The sequence below is a fragment of the Macaca thibetana genome, chromosome 18 (assembly GCF_024542745.1).
Source record: "Macaca thibetana thibetana isolate TM-01 chromosome 18, ASM2454274v1, whole genome shotgun sequence".
In the NCBI taxonomy this organism is placed as follows: domain Eukaryota; kingdom Metazoa; phylum Chordata; class Mammalia; order Primates; family Cercopithecidae; genus Macaca; species Macaca thibetana.
This window is the reverse complement of record NC_065595.1, coordinates 71497957-71514175: the sequence shown is the minus strand read 5'-3', so window position 1 is coordinate 71514175 and position 16219 is coordinate 71497957. Positions and strand designations below refer to the sequence as shown.

Genomic DNA, 16219 nt, shown 5'->3' with positions numbered 1-16219 from the left:
CTTATCAGCCATTTGCATATCTTCTTTTTGCAAGGTATATGTTCATATCTTTTGCCTACTTTTTATTGGGTTATCTTATTGAGTTCTGTTTTTTTAAAAAATACATTGTAGACTCAAGTTCTTGATAAGATAAATATGCATATATGTAAAATAGATATTTTTGCCCAGCCTGTGACTTGTCTTTTTATTGCTATTATTGTGTTTTGAAGAACAAAGTTTTAATTTTGATCAATTCTGTCAACTTTTTATTTTATGTTTAGTGTTTTTATGTATCTTGTGTAAGAAGTATTTGTCTACCTCATTGACAATGACTATGTAGAAATAGAAAACATTTAAAAATCTACAAACACTACTAGTGTCATGCAGATTTTCTCCTTTTTTTCTAGAATATTCCTAGATTTAGCTTTTATATTTTGATATATGATCCATTTTAAAATAATTTTTGTATATGGTATGAGGCAGGGGTCTGGGTTATTCTTTTTTCAGATATATATCCAGTTGTTTCAGCACCATTTGTTGAATGATATCCTTTCCCCATTAAACTACCTTGGTACTTTCATTAAAAATCCATTTATCATGTAAGTGTGGGACTATGAATTCCCAGTTTATCTGTTGACCCTTAGGCCAGGCCAGTATTAAACAGTATTGATTACTGTAACTTTACTGTAAGTCTTTTTTTTTTTTTTTTGAGACAGAGTCTCACTCTGTTGCCTAGGCTGCAGTACAGTGGCGCAGTCTCGGCCCACTGCAACTTCCATCTCCCAGGTTTGAGTGATTCTTCTGCCTCAGCCTCCCAAGTAGCTGGAACTACAGGCACATGCCACCACACCCGGCTAATTTTTTGTATTTTTAGTAGAGACGGGGTTTCACCATGTTAGCCAGGATGATCTCCATCTCCTGACCTTGTGATCTGCTCTCCTTGGCCTCCCAAAGTACTGGAATTACAGGCGTGAGCCACCGTGCCCGGTCTTCTTTTTTTTCTTTTTTGAGATGGAGTCTCCCTCTGTTGCCCAGGCTGGAGTGCAGTGGCACGATCTCGGCTCACTGCAGTCTCTGCCTTCTGGGTCCACGTGATTCTCCTGCTTCAGCCTCCCAAAGTGCTAGGATTACAGGCACCCGCCACCACACCTTGCTAATTTTCATATTTTAGGTAGAGACGGGATTTTGCTGTGTCTACCAGGCTGGTCTCGAGCAACACCCGCTTCAGCCTCCCAAAGTGCTGGGATTACAGAGACGAGCCACCATGCCTGGTGATTGTAAGTCTTAAAATTAGGTGGTATAAGTCATCCAGCTTTGTTATTCTTTTCCAAAATTGTTCTGGCTATTCTAGATAATTTGCATTTCCATATACAATTTTTTTTTTTTTTTTTTTTTTGAGACAAGTCTCAGTCTATCGCCCAGGCTGGAGTGCAGTGGCACGATCTCGGCTCACTGCAACCTCCGCCTCCTGGGTTCAAGTGATTCCCTTGCCTCAGCCTCCTGAGTAGGTGGGATTACAGGCATGCGCCACCATGCCTGGCTAATTTTTTTATTTTTAGTAGAGACGGGGTTTCTCGATGTTGGTCAGGCTGTTCTGGAACTCCTGACTTCAGGTGATCCACCCACCTCGGCCTCCCAAAGTGCTGGGATTACAGGCGTGAGCCACCGCGTCCAGCCTCCATATACATTTTTAAATCAGTTTTTCAGTTTCTCTAAAAGTCTTAACTAGGATTTTAAGATTGCGTTGACTTTAAGTCAGTTTGGAAAGAACTGACATTGTAGCAGTATTAGTCTTTCAATCCATACATTTGGTATAATTTCTCCATTTACTTAGACCTTTACTTTCTTTCAGTAATGTGTAGTTTTCAGTGTTAGGATATTGCAGGTTTTTGTAGGCAGGATTAACTCTTATGCAGATGCAAATACATATGCCTATTTACCACTTTAAAAAGGCAACAGAGGCATATCTAAATTTTAGGGAAAGGCCAGGCTCAGTAGTTCACGCCTGTAATCCCAGCACTTTGGGAGAATCCCTTGAGACCAGCCTGGGTAACATAGCAAGACCCCATCACTACAAAAAAATACACAAATTAGCTGGGCCTGGTTGTGTGCATCTGTAGTCCCAGCTATTCAGGAGGTTGAGGCAGGAGGATTGCTTAAACTCAGGGATTTGAGGTTATAGTGAGCTATGATCATGCTACTGCACTCTACCCTGGGCAACAGAGTGAGACCCTGTGTCTAAATAAATAAATAATTACTAGGGGAAGATTTTTCTTTTTTGAGAAATGACTAGCTTTTTATTTTAATTTTTTAATTACTTTTTACTCTTTTTGTTCACTGAGTCATAACTAGCCATTTTTGAGGATCTAGTTTATCAGACTGAAGTCATGAATAATTGCTGTATCACTGTCAGTAACTTCGATCCCTGTCTTTCTATCATTTTCCATTTTTTCCTCTCTACCTTCTTTTCATCACCATTCAAAACATGCTTAAAACTCTGGTCTTAAAAGACAGACTAAAAAACACCTACCTCCGCCCTGTCTTATCTCCAGCTACTGCCATGTATTTTCCCTTTTCTTCATAGAATTTTCTGAGACTGCTGTGTACAAGTTTCTCTTTACTCACCCAGATTGCCCTTGCCAAAGCCTCCAGTGACCTCCACCTCACGGAATCCAGTGGACGTGTGGTAGAGTTTCTCTTCTTACTCACATTCAATACACATGACGATGCATTCCTTCTGGAAATATTTTCTTTCTTTGGTTTTTGTGATACCACAGTTTTTGGATTTCATCCTTCTCTCCCTTTCCCAACCCTGTTGCTCCTTTACAGTCCAATCTCTTGGTTTGTCATCCTCTGGCCAGCCACTGAATGTTTAGCTCTTCTCCTGTCTGCATTCTCTCCTTAGGCTGTCTCATACACTCTGTGAGTTCACTAACCAATGATACGCCAGGGAATCGCACTGTATGTTCCTAGCCCATGGCTCTCCTTTGCCACCCACACAGCTGCCTATCTAGTGTCTGTGATTATATTTCCCACAGGTATTTAACTTGCCATCTTTCTCGTCCAAACTGTTTTTCCTCCAGTTTTCCATATCAGTAAATTCTACCACTATCCCTACTAGCTCAAGCTAGAAACCCGGGAATCATTTTTTTTTTCCTGCCTACATTTAATGCATTGTGAAGTCCTGTCTATTCTACCTCCTAAAGACTCTTTCTCTGTCTACCTACTATTATTACCCATCCCAGGAAACCATCAGCCCTATGTTTGACTCTACTGCAATAGCCTCCTGTTTGATCTTCCTGCATCTGCTGTAGCCCATTTCTAATCCATTCTCCAACACCGTATTTTTTAAGCCACATTACCTGTATATATTTTTTTAAATTAATACTTTATTTTTTTAGAGCAGTTTTATGTTTACAGAAAAATTGCTCAGAAAGTACAGAGAATTCTCACATAATCTTAAGTCACTTTCTCCTGTTATTAATATCTTGCATTAATGCAGTACAATTGATGAACCAATATTGATACATTAAAAATTAAAAGTCGGCTGGACGCGTTGGCTCACACCTTTAATCCCAGCACTTTGGGAGGCTGAGGTGGGCAGATCATGAGGTCAGGAGATGAAGACCATCCTGGCTAACACAGTGAAACCCCATCTCTACTAAAAATACAAAAAATTAGCCGGGCGTGGTAGTGGGCACCTGTAGTCCCAGCTACTCGGGAGACTGAGGCAGGAGAATGGCATGAACCCGGGAGGTGGAGCTTGCAGTGAGCCAAGATTGCGCCACTGCACTCCAGCCTGGGCGACAAAGCAAGAATCTGTGTCAAAGGGAAAAAAAAAGAAAAATTAAAAGTCGATAGTACATAAGGGTTCACTTTTTATGTTTTATATTCTATGGGTTTTGACAGATATATGATTACACATGTCCATCATTACTGTTACATAGATAGCTCATTTCTTTTTTATCTTTGAATATTATTCCATTTTCTGGATTTACCACAGTTTGTTTACCCATTCACCTATTGAGGAACATCTTGGTTGCTTCTAAGTTTGACTATAAACATTCATGTGCAGGTTTTTGTATGGACATGGTTTAAACTTATTTGGGTAAATACCAAGAAGCATATTGGCCGGATCATTTGGTAATAGTATGTTTAGTTTTGTAAGAAACTGCTAAATTGTCCCCCCAGTTTTGCATTCCCGAGAGTTTCTGTTGCTCCACATCCTTGCTAGCATTTGGTATTATCAGTATTTTATATTGTAGTCACTCTCGGAGGGGTGTAGTAGTATCTCGTTGTGATTTGCAGTTCCTCATTGGCATATGATGTAGAGCATGTTTTCATATGCTTATTTTCCATCTGTATATGTATCTTCCTTGGTGCAGTGTACATTCACATTCTTTGCCTATTATATAATTGGGTTGTTTTCTCACTGGATTTTAATAATTCTTTGTATATTTTGGATACCAGTTCTTCATTAGATATGTGTTCTGCAGATATTTTCTTCCAGTCTGTGACTTGGTCATTTTATTCTCTGAAAAATGTCTTTAATAAAGTCCAGCTTGGTGTTTTGATGTTGTATCTAAAACATCATTGTCAAACCCAATGCTACCTGTCTTCTAGGACTTTTATATTTTCGGATTTTACATTTAGCTCTATCATCCCTTTTGAGTTAATTTTTGTGAAAGGTTTAAGGTCCATGTCTAGATTCATATTTTTACTTGTGCACGTACAGTTGTTCCAGAACCATTTGATGAAAAGACAATCTTGGCTTCATTTTGTATTGCTTTTGCTCCTTTGTGAAACATCAGTTGACTCTATTTGTGTGAGTACATTTCTCGGCTCTGTACTCTGTCCCATTGATCTATTTTATTATTTCTTTTGCCAGTACCACAGTGTATCTTCTACGTAAAAAAAACTTTTTTAGCAATTTTTTTTGTTTTGTTTTCGAGACAGAGTCTCATTCTGTTACCCTGGCTGGAGTGCAGTGGTGCCGACATGGCTCACTGCAGTTTTTTCTGGGCTCAAGCTGTCCTCTTGCCTCAACCTCCCAAATAGCTGGGACCGCAGGTGCATGCCACCACGCCTGAGTAATTTTTTAATTCTGTTTAGAGACAGGCTTAATTCTGTTTAGATACATGTGCAGGATGTGGAGGTTTGTTACATAGGTAAACATGTGCCATGGTGGTTTGCTGCACCCATCAACCCATTACCTACCTGTTTAGAGACAGTAATTTTTAAATTCTGTTTAGAGACCCACCAAACCCATGGGTGTGGTGGCTCATGTCTGTAATCACTGTGTGAGGCTGAGGCAAGAAGATCAGTTAACGCCAGATGTTTGGGACAGTTTGGGCAACATAGTGAGACCCTGTCTCTTGAAAAAAAAAATGAGGTGAGATCATCTTGGTCCACAAAACATATCAGTATCCTGTATTACTTTTATTTGATAAAGACCCATATCCTTGAGATAGCCTGTATGAGACCCTATATGATTGTGTAATTGACCCCCCAACCCCGAACTGCTGGTCTAGCTTCATTCTCGCTCTTCCTCTAGTCCTTAGGCTTTTTCTCAGTCATTCCATGTTCTTCTTGACCTCTGGTCCTTCATACTCGGTACTTCCTGTTTCTGGAACTCTACTATAACCCCTTCTGCTCCTGTGTAACTCCTACTTATCTTTCAGGTGTCTGTTGAAACTTTACTCTCTTAGTGAGGGCTTCCGTGACCCCAGACTAGGTTGTAGTTCCCTGTTATATGCTCCCATGACACCTCGTTATTGTAATGTTTAAATTGGTTATATGAGTCAGTTTATTATCTGTTCTCCCCAAGTCAAAAGCTCTATGAAGGCCATAGACCTCCTCTCTTTTCTTCATTGCTGTATCTCCATTGCCACATACACTTTGCTCTTAGGAAATGTCTGTTGACTGAATTAGTGAAGGGAACTATGCACAGTGGACATTAGCTAGGTTAATAGAAAATTATGCTTTTGAGGTATAGAGTTACTAGATGTGGGATTACGATAGTATTTAGAGATTGTGACAAAGTATTTTGTTAAAGCTTTATAGTATTTTTGTGAACACAGTGGAAAAATGTGAGATCATGTTATGAAGTTAGGTTGCAATCAGTGTCAGCATGGGGAAAATGTCTCTGGTATTCTGAAGGGCTTCTTAGTTGGGACTTATCTTTAAATCAATTTTCTAAAGACTCAGAATGCATACCCAGATTGGCCAGTTTTGGTCTGGGAGTGATGGAGAATGTGTTAGGTGGCAGACTCTAGATTTTACATGATTCTACCAAGCTAAAATGATTGTTCAAAATAAATAGGGGCCGGGCGTGGTGGCTCACACCTGTAATCCTAGCACTTTGGGAGGCTGAGGCAGGCGGATCACTTGAGGTCAAGAGTTTGAGACCAGCCTGGCCAATATAGTGAAACCCCACCTCTACTAAAAATACAAAAATTAGCTGAGCGTAGTGGATGGCACCTGTAATTCCACCTACTCAGGAGGCTGAGGCAGGAGAATTGCTTGAACCCGGGAGGTGGAGGTTGCAGTGAGCCGAGATTGTGCAACTGCATTTCGGTCTGGGCGACAAAGTGAGGCTCCATCTCAAAAAAATAAAATAAATAAATAAATAGGATAAGATGGATTTATGTAACCTTTTACCAGGTCTGAAAAACATCTTTCACAAGCTAAAAAAAAGAAACACACATTAAAGGAGAAGTGTGCTTAACTATTATGATGTGTGTGACTTGGCCGTTATGGTTGACTGTAAACCCAAAGGGTTGATAATTTAATGAGCTTACCAGAAATCTGAATACTGAACTGGTTGTATTTATGTGGTGTGGAACAAGGAAAGTCCTCATTTGGTGTGTTCTCTGATGATTATACAACACATGGAATAGGATTTAATTCTTGATGCCACCTTTTAGACCAAGAATGGCAGAATGGGAGATGTCCAGGTGTGCAGTTCTGTGGGAGAGGAGAATTCTGGATATGGAATTCCATAAGTCAGGAGGACTCCAGCCTGACTTTGTTACATATTAACTGCCTCAGTTTTCTCATGTTTAAAATGAGAAAAATTAATGTCTGCTTCCTAGGATCATTTAATGTATAGAGGAAAACATACTCCTAAAGTGCTATACAGATATAAGGAAATCACAGTATTTGGTTGACAAGGGGACTTGAAGAAACTTTTCTGGTTTTGGTTTTAAAATTTTTAAGCTGGATAAGAGGGGATTTTGGTAATGAAGCATGACGACAAAGGCAGTAGCAGCTGCTGTTTGTTAGATGAGTACTGAAAGGGCTGGGCGCCGTGCTCAACAACCTTGATATTTGATATAGGTCATCTCCATTTCAGCAGATTTGACATTTAAGACTTATGCTATCTATTGCTATTTACACATGTTAAACAAAAATTTTAAAGCACATACTCCATGTAGAGCAAAGTGCTGCATTCTAGCAAATAACAAGAAGAATCATACTTGATCACGCCAGCAAAGGAGACAAATATGGACTCCAATACTTTTAGGAAGTCAAAGTCAGCACAAAGAGGGGCTGGATGAAGGGGAATAACACAGTGACGGGAAGACTTGGTTATGGGATGGGTGGTGGGTGCTCTGCACGAAGCATTGGTGTTAGTGTGCTGCTATTCAACAGTGAGGCTGCCCTCAGTGGTCGGACCTGGCAGCTAGAGAACAAGCAGTTCCATCTGTGTGTCTGTTGACCCCACACAGGATAAACAAGTAGATATGACATTGGAGTAGCCTTAAATTTTAGAATACGTGGTTTTATTGAGTACCCTCTTTTCTTCTACCCCATATCAGTTGGTTGGGCTTTAAAACCACTTGTTCCATTTAGCTCTAGAACTTTACACTGTAATTCATGTTCATTTTAACAAATGTCAGAGGCCCCAGAAATGTCCAAGGGGGGAGGGGGGCTGGTGCTACTGTGATAGCACATGAGCAGCGGTTTTCCATCGGCCTCGAGACTAGTAACTCAGATGAATATTTTAGATCTGATGCTGTCTTTTCTCTCTCTCTCTCTTTTTTTAAAAAGCATTTCCACATGTTTTGGCCAATAATCTCCTATAATTTGCATAAATAAGTATATATCTATGCAAAGTCACCTGTCCAGGTACTCTTACATTTCAGTCATTTTTCTGGTAGTCCCCCCTTGTCTCCAGTTCAAGACAGTGTCTGAAGAACTAGGTATATGCTTCTCTGGCAAAATATTAGACATTCCCTCAATCCAATGAAAGTGATAAGTCAGCTGGTACACATGCCAGTGTAATAATGCCAAGTCTTTTTATGCCTGTGTTTCTTTTTTGTTTTTCTTTTTTTGAGACAGAGTCTCGCTCTGTTGCCCAGGCAGGAGTGCAGTGGCGCAATCTCAGCTTACTGCAAGCTCTGCCTCCCAGGTTGACGCCATTCTCCTGCCTCAACCTCCCAAGTAGCTGGGACTACAGGCGCCCGCCACCATACCCAGCTAATTTTTTTCTATTTTTTTAGTAGAGACAGGGTTTCACCGTGTTAGCCAGGCTGGTCTCGATCTCCTGACTTCGTAATCCACCCACCTTGGCCTCCCAAAGTGCTGGGATTACAGGCGTGAGCCACCGCACCCGGCCACGTTATGCCTGTATTTCTAAGAGTATGGGTTAATTTTAGAACTGCTTTCTGGCTCAGGTTTAAGTTAGGAGGGGTGAGTAGACTTGGGACATTTAACCAGACCAGGTATCCTTGGGCTGGCAGTTCCTCCAGGATGGTTCAGAGCTGTTCAGGCTGGATCACCACTACAGTGATATGCTGGAATGACAAAGATGGAAGTAACAGGTATTTCTCCTATGTTCATAAGTTCCATATCTTAACTTTAAACCATATATGTCTGAGAGGAAAGAATTTATATCTTGGCTCATGCACTCATTAACTTTTGAGTCCTTACTGTTTATAAAATAATATGAAGATATAAAGAGGAATTACAGAAGGATTTTGCCTTCAAGGAGCTTAGTCTTGTTGGAGAATTAAGATAGGTATATAATTAGCCATAATCCAAGGTAACAAGTGAAATGTACCACATAAACATGCAAATTAACATGATGAAGATTCTGAGGAAAAAAATAGTTGTTTTGATTAATTCATAGAGATTGTGATGTGATAGTAGAATCAGGGATACCAAGGCATCATAGAGGAGATTCTTTAGAGAAAGGGGATGGAAAGATGAGTAGAGTTGGACATACAAAATGCAGGAGAAAGGCTATACAGAAAATAGAAACGATATTGAACAGTGGCCTAGAGACGAGAAAGTGTAGAGCATATAAAGGAAAGAGTAAGAAATCAGTGTAGCTGGACAGCTGTACAATAGTTCTGTCAGGAGCAACGTTAGTACAATTGTCTGACCTCTGGGAAGGACTGTGAGTTAATGAGACTGACAATAACAGTATCCCAGTTAAGTTTACAAAGTTTTCTTTTTGTAACCAGAAAACCAGCATTCAGTTTGATTTATTCTTTCTTATCAATGGGAGAGCAAGAGAAACAAGAAGGATGGCGATGACTCTATATCCTACCCACGTTTTCATCCACTAAAATGTTCTAACATCAGAGATTTATAACCTTGTTTGTGCTAGGGACCTCTTTAGTATTCTGATGAAACCTATTAATTTCTTCTCATAATAATGTATTTGTTTTGTTTTTGAGACATGATCTCACTCTGTCACTCAGGCTGCACTGCAGTGGTGTAATCACGGCTCACTAGAGCCTTGACCTCCTGGGCTCAAGCGATCCTCCCATCTCAGCCTCCAGAGTGGCTAGGATCACAGGCCACCAACACCTGACTAAATTGATTTTATTTTCCTAACATTTTATTTTATGTATTTTTTGTTTTATTATTTTATGTTCCAGGATACATGTGCAGGATGTGGAGGTTTGTTACATAGGTAAACATGTGCCATGGTGGTTTGCTGCACCCATCAACCCATTACCTAGGTATTAGGCCCAGCATGCATTAGCTATTTTTCCTGATGCTCTCCCAACCCCCTACCCGCAATGCCTGGCTAGTTTTTTAAAAAATTTTGTAGAGACAGGGTCTCACTATGTTGCCCAGGCTGGTCTTGAACTTCTGGGCTCAAGTGATCCTTCTGCTTCTGCCTCCCAACATGCTGGGATTACAGGCATGAGCCACCACACATAGCCTAATGTCTTTAAATGCATACAACACAATTTCTAAGATTATAAAATAAACTATACTAAAATATAGTTACCACAATAAAATTATAGTTTTATGTATATGCTTCTTCATATGTACCTTAAATTACATGATATTGGCAGATGCAATTAATTTTAGAGTGGTGATGAGTATTATTTGAGACATCTGCAACTACTGTAATTTAACATGAAAAGATCTGTTTTCTATTGGTGACAACACAAATATGCTAATACTATTGTGGTTTATCACTTAGATTCACAGTTGAATGAAATGTTTAATTTCAGTTACAGAGTAGCCAAAGAAGGAAGGGGTTTATTCCACCGGGAGCATTGGCAAGACTTCCTGTCTCAAGAGCTGAGCTCCCCGAGTGAGCAGTTCCTGTCCTTTTTCAGGGCTCACAACTCTAAGGGGGTCTGTGTGAGAGGGTCATGATCGATTGAGCAAGCAGGGGGTATGTGACTGGGGGTTGCATACACTGGTAATTAGAAGGGAACAGAATAGGACAGGGATCTTCACAGTGCTTTTTTAATGCAAATAACCTATTAGGTCAGGGGTTGATCTTTAACTGCCAGGCCCAGGGTGTGGCGCGGGCCGTCTGCTTGTGGATTTCATTTCTGCCTTTTAGTTTTTACTTTTTCTTTCTTTGGAGGCAGAAATTGGGCATCAGACAATATGAGGGGTGGTTTCTGTCTTACTGTGGCTGAAACTGGTATCCGATATGCAAGACATAGTCCTCTTTATTCTTCCCTCTCCTCTCTTCAAGTGGAAAAAAGGGGCCTCTTTCGGAGCTTCGGACTGTGCTGCCTGGCGTTGGGAGAGGGGTAGTGCAAGCACTCTTTTAGCCGTCCTGGCTGGTGTCTCAGTAGGTCACGTACCACACAAGTCCACTGGCTCTGAGCCCAGCTCAGCACCAGGACTTGCCAGGAGTTGCAGTCCTTGTGGCTTAGAGTGCCTTTCAAGTTCGTTTAGAGCCCCAGAGCACTTAAGCTCGCAGTGGTAAGGCTTGCCAGAACTCAAGTTCCCACTACTGGGATAGGCGTTTGGGCGATTCCTCTCTGGCTAGGGCTGGTCTAAATGTTCCCTTTGTAAGTGGGCATTGGCCTCAGCCCGATTTACTTTCCCCTGTGACAGGACAACACTGAATTCGGTGCAAAGTCTCACAGTTGCTGTGCTTTTCTTCTCCCAAGCACATAGATTCTCTCTCTGCGGCCCATGGCCGAGGCCAGGAGGTGGGGGAGGGGTGGCGTCAGCAATTCAAGACTGTCTTTCCTTCCCTCTCTGGTGCATCTTTCAGTGATCTGAGGTTAAAACCGGGTACTGATTTCTGCTTCTTACGAAGGTGCCTGTTTTGTGATAGTTGTTAAATTTGGTGTTCCTGCAGGGCTGATGATCAATAAAGCCATCTATTCTCTCCCAACCCAGATTTTTTTTTTTTTTTCCTGAGATGGAGTCTCAGATGGAGTCTGAGATGTCGCCCAGGCTGGAGTGCAGTGGCGTGATCTTTGCTCACTGCAAGCTCCGCCTCCCGGGTTCACGCCATTCTCCCGCCTCAGCCTCCCAAGTAGCTGGGACTACAGGCGCCCGCCACAACGCCTGGCTAATTTTGTGTTTGTATTTTTAGTAGAGATGGGGTTTCACCGTGTTAGCCGGGATGGTCTCAATCTCCTGACCTCATGATCCGCGCGCCTCGGCCTCCCGAAGTGCTGGGATTACAGGCGTGAGCCACCGCGCCTGGCCACAACCCAGACTTTTAAGAATAAAATTCTATAACTTTTTGAAAAGATTGCTACTACATATTTTATTTTATATATACAAAAAGGAACTCAGAAGTAGATGTATTACTGTTATAAAGCATCTTATCAATTTAATTATGAGATACTTGTTTAGTATCTGCTATGAACCAAAGTACTGTATAACATACTGTGAACAAAATAGACAAGATCCAAGACCTCCTGGAACTTACATTTTAGTGGAGAAAGTAGACCATAAACAAACATTATGGTTTGAGGTGCTTATTATTCACATGGATGTATTAAGTAGACCATATGATATATTGCCTGCATCCCAGAGACAAACTGTAGATTAGTAATATAAGTTAAGGAAAGATCAGAATACATACTGTATTTATAGCATTGGCTGTGTATAAGAGCACTTTGCAAGAGATTGTGGAAGCAAGTAGAGTGCATGAGCTCTGAAGAACTCCATCAATTAAACAGTTGCAGGAGGAAGGATCTATAGACAGATTGAGAAGTAATTGTTGAGAGAAAATCTAGAATCCAGAGTGTTTGTGACTTTAGTATTTGTGTTTCAGTGGTTTCAGAAGGAAAGACATTAGATGGAAATGAATTAAACAGTGAATGGAAGGAGAGAAAGGAGAGATGGGCTCGTTACAGATAGTGGCTCATGTCTGTAATCCTAGCACTTTGGGAGACCAAGGCAGGAGGATTGCTCGAGCCCAGGAGTTCAAAACTAGCCTGAGTAACATAGTAAGACCCCATCTCTGCAAAAAATTTAAAAATTAGCCAAATGTGGTGGCATACACCAGTAGTCCCAGCTACTCAGGAGGCAGAGACTGCAGTGAGCCGTGATCGCACCATTGCACGCTAGCCTGGGTGACAGAGCGAGATCCTGTCTCTCTAGAAAAAAAAAGAAGAAGAAATAACAACTCTTGAGAAAAACAAGCACTACATAAACTGCTGCCTTACCTTCATGATTCTATATAAACGAATAGCTGAGATTTTTCTCTTTTCATCTTCATCTTCCAGGCCTTCTTCTGCAGCCTCATAAGATCATCATTGCTACCATGAGCATTGCTACCGCCTTTTCGGGAGGTTTGCTTGTAAAGGGAGCACAGAAATGAGATTGCACTGGAGGGTATGAGGGGTTAGGAGAGTGGGGCTGACCTTTACACTGGAATGGAAAACCTACTCCTCCACTGTGAAAGGAAGGAAGGGCAAATAAGTATAGATTCCTGTAAGTTTGTACATTTGAAAGTGGGAAAATAATTGTTTTATTTGGAGCTGAGCCCTAGAGAGGCAGAAAAGAGTGTTGGATTAAAGAGAAAGATGATATAAAATGAATTCTTGAAGAATGGATCCACTCCTGTAGGCAAAGTAACTGAGTAGAGAAAAGAGCAAGCTTGCTGAGTGATTCTTGGGTCTTTGCTATGGTTGGAAGCCATTGCTGGTTTTGATATTTGCAATGGTTTTGTGATTTTTCTACCCCCAGCTCTAGAGGGAGGGATACGGTTATATAAGAGGGTTTTCCCCCCTCGCTAGGAAGAAGGGTAGGGTTGGCTGGGCACAGTAGCTCACGCATGTAATCCCAGCACTCTGGGAGGGAGGCCGAGGCTGGGTGGATCACGAGGTCAGGAGATCGAGACCATCCTGGCCAATGTGGTGAAACCCCGTCTCTACTAAAATATAAAAAAGTGCCCCGGCGTGGTGGTGCACACCTGTACTGCTAGCTACTCAAGAGGCTGAGGCAGAGGAATCGCTTGAACCCAGGAGGTGGAGATTGCAGTGAGCTGAGATCGCACCACTCCACTCCAGCCTGGTGACAGAGCAAGACTCTGTCTCAAAAAAAACAAAAAGCAACAAAAACATACAAAAAAAAAGTAAAACAAAAAAAGAAGGATAGGGTTATATAGATGGTTAGAGTCATCCAATCATGTAAAACTCAGTTAATTGTGATTTCTCACTGGGAATAATTGCAACAAGACCTTCTCAGCCTTAAAAAATTGTATACAGAATGTAATCTAACTTTTTTATTTCTGAGACTTTCATTAGTGGGATGCTCTGATTGTTAAAGTGACTGCTCTAGGTTCAGTTTAACAAGTTTTTTCCTAATGCACACCACAGTGTTAGGCTCTGCCATCTTTGAAAGTTAAAATCCTTGCCCTAAGCAGCACCTGCCTGTGGTGAGAATGGTACATGCTATGAGAGCAATGTGCACCCTGTGCCAGGGAAGCACTGAAATGGTACCTTCTCCTGAACAGGCTGGTGGACAAATTTGGGGTTGTCCTGGGACTCTGCCAGGAGGAATGACTAAAGTAGTCAATTGCCTTGGAACTTAGAAGATCCATTCTTTAAATTCATTTTTGTAGTAGAAAACAGTGCATGGTGGCTCATTCCTGTAATCCTAGCGCTTTGAGAGGCCGAGGCAGGCCGATTGCTTAAGTCCAGGAGTTCGAGACCAGCTTGGACAACATGGTGAAATCCTGTCTCTAAAAAAATTACAAAAAAAATTAGCCAGGCCTCGTGGTGTGTACCTGTTTTCCCAGCTACTAGGGAGTCTGATGTGGGAGGATCACCTCAGCCCAAGGAGGTTGAAGCTGCAGTGAGCCGTAATTGTACCACTGCACTCCAGCCCAGGTGACAGTGAGACCTGTCTCAAAAGAAGAAAAAAAAAAAGAAAGAAAGAAAAGAAAAGAATGGCTACAGTGCCAGGTCAGACCATAAAAACCAGTGAAAATATTACATATTTTCAGTAAGAAACATTTTTAAACAGTATTGTTTAAACACTTAGAAGTTAAGAATTTTTAAGGATAATATTCATTTTGAATGCTAGGATTGAGAAGATATTATTTCATTGGTAAAGTAGATTTCAGATTTTGTAGAGAATTTTTGAATTTTTGTAGAGAATTTTGAATGAGTGAGTGCTTTTAAGGGCTACAGTCATGATTCTCTTATGTTTAACTTGTTAGAAACTTCTGACTTTATTTTTTATTTGTGATGCACTTTTTTTAAAATGTGGTATTACCAGCTATAAATGAAATAATGAAAATGAATGATTTTATGTATTTATTTTGGGAGTAACTGATAAACATTGGAAAAGAGTAGGCTGAAGGAAGGAGAGGGCAGTGAGAACATTATTGAGTCCCTATAATAAGTCAGATACTGTACCAGGTACTTCCATGCATAGTCTTAACAGAATCTTAGTAAATGTAGGTATCATTGACATCCCCATTTAACAGATGAGAAAAGTCATCATTAAAATGATTTGCCCTGAGGCAGCTGACTAGTGTTGTGAAAGTCAGGATTTAATTTTAATTCTTTGGCTTCATTGCCTGTTGTTGTTGTTGTTGTTGTTGTTGTTGTTGTTGTTGTTGTTTTTGAGATAGAGTTTTGCTCGGCCACCCAGGCTGAAGTGCAGTGGTGCAGTGTCGGCTCACTGCAACCTCCGCTTCCCCGGGTTCAAGCGATTCTCCTGCCTCAGCCTTCCAAGAAACTGGGATTACCAGCACACGCCACCACACCCAGCTAATTTTTGTATTTTTAGTAGGGATGGGCCACGTTGGCCAGGCTGATCTCAAACTCCTGACCTCAAGTGATCCGCCCGCCTCAGCCTCCCAAAGTGCTGGGATTACGGGCATGAGCCACCGTGCTGGCTGCCAGTGTTCTTTGGAGAGAGAGCAAGAAAGAGAGAGAGAGAGAGAGAGAAAACAATAAAATTAAAAGGTTTTATATGTGATTTTTTTGTTTAATAGCAGAAAGGCGGTATTGAGAAATAAAGTGGGATTTCCTGCATTGGCCAAAGTCTGGAGCAGTTGTCAAGGTGGTATGCAACAGTGGTGTATCTACTGTTGATACGTGAGATTCATTTGCCCGGTAGTAATATTGATGGAAGTGGGTGGTAGGGAGGAATATCTGTGAGCTACCTTGAAAATTCAGGGTTTGCAAAAGGTCTCTCATTTGTTTGCATCGTCTGAGAGAGATGTGTTTTCAGTGGTGGAATGGAACTAGAGAAGTGTGTGTATATGGATATAACAGATTTTTGTTGTTGTTTAGGCTTAAGTTAATTGCTACCCATAACTGAGTTTTCAGTCTTTCAGATACTTGGGATGTCTGTGAATATCTAAATAGATAAACATTGGGGTAAGAGTTTTGAGAGGATATATTTTTTGATAACTGTATCTGTTCTCAGAAATACCTTTTGGACATGTGGAAAATCAACTCGGTTAATATTTTATAAATGAATGGCAAATATAGATTTTTAACACAAAGTGTAAATCTAAGAGAATATAAAAAGGGTTTATATATGTGTT

General features: G+C 41.0%; 1 protein-coding gene across 4 annotated transcripts in view; it reads left to right on the top strand.

Moving 5' to 3' along the window:
* SPIRE1 (spire type actin nucleation factor 1) overlaps positions 1–16219 on the top strand; it is a 191503-nt gene that overhangs the window by 78793 nt on the left and 96491 nt on the right. The window lies entirely within an intron of this gene.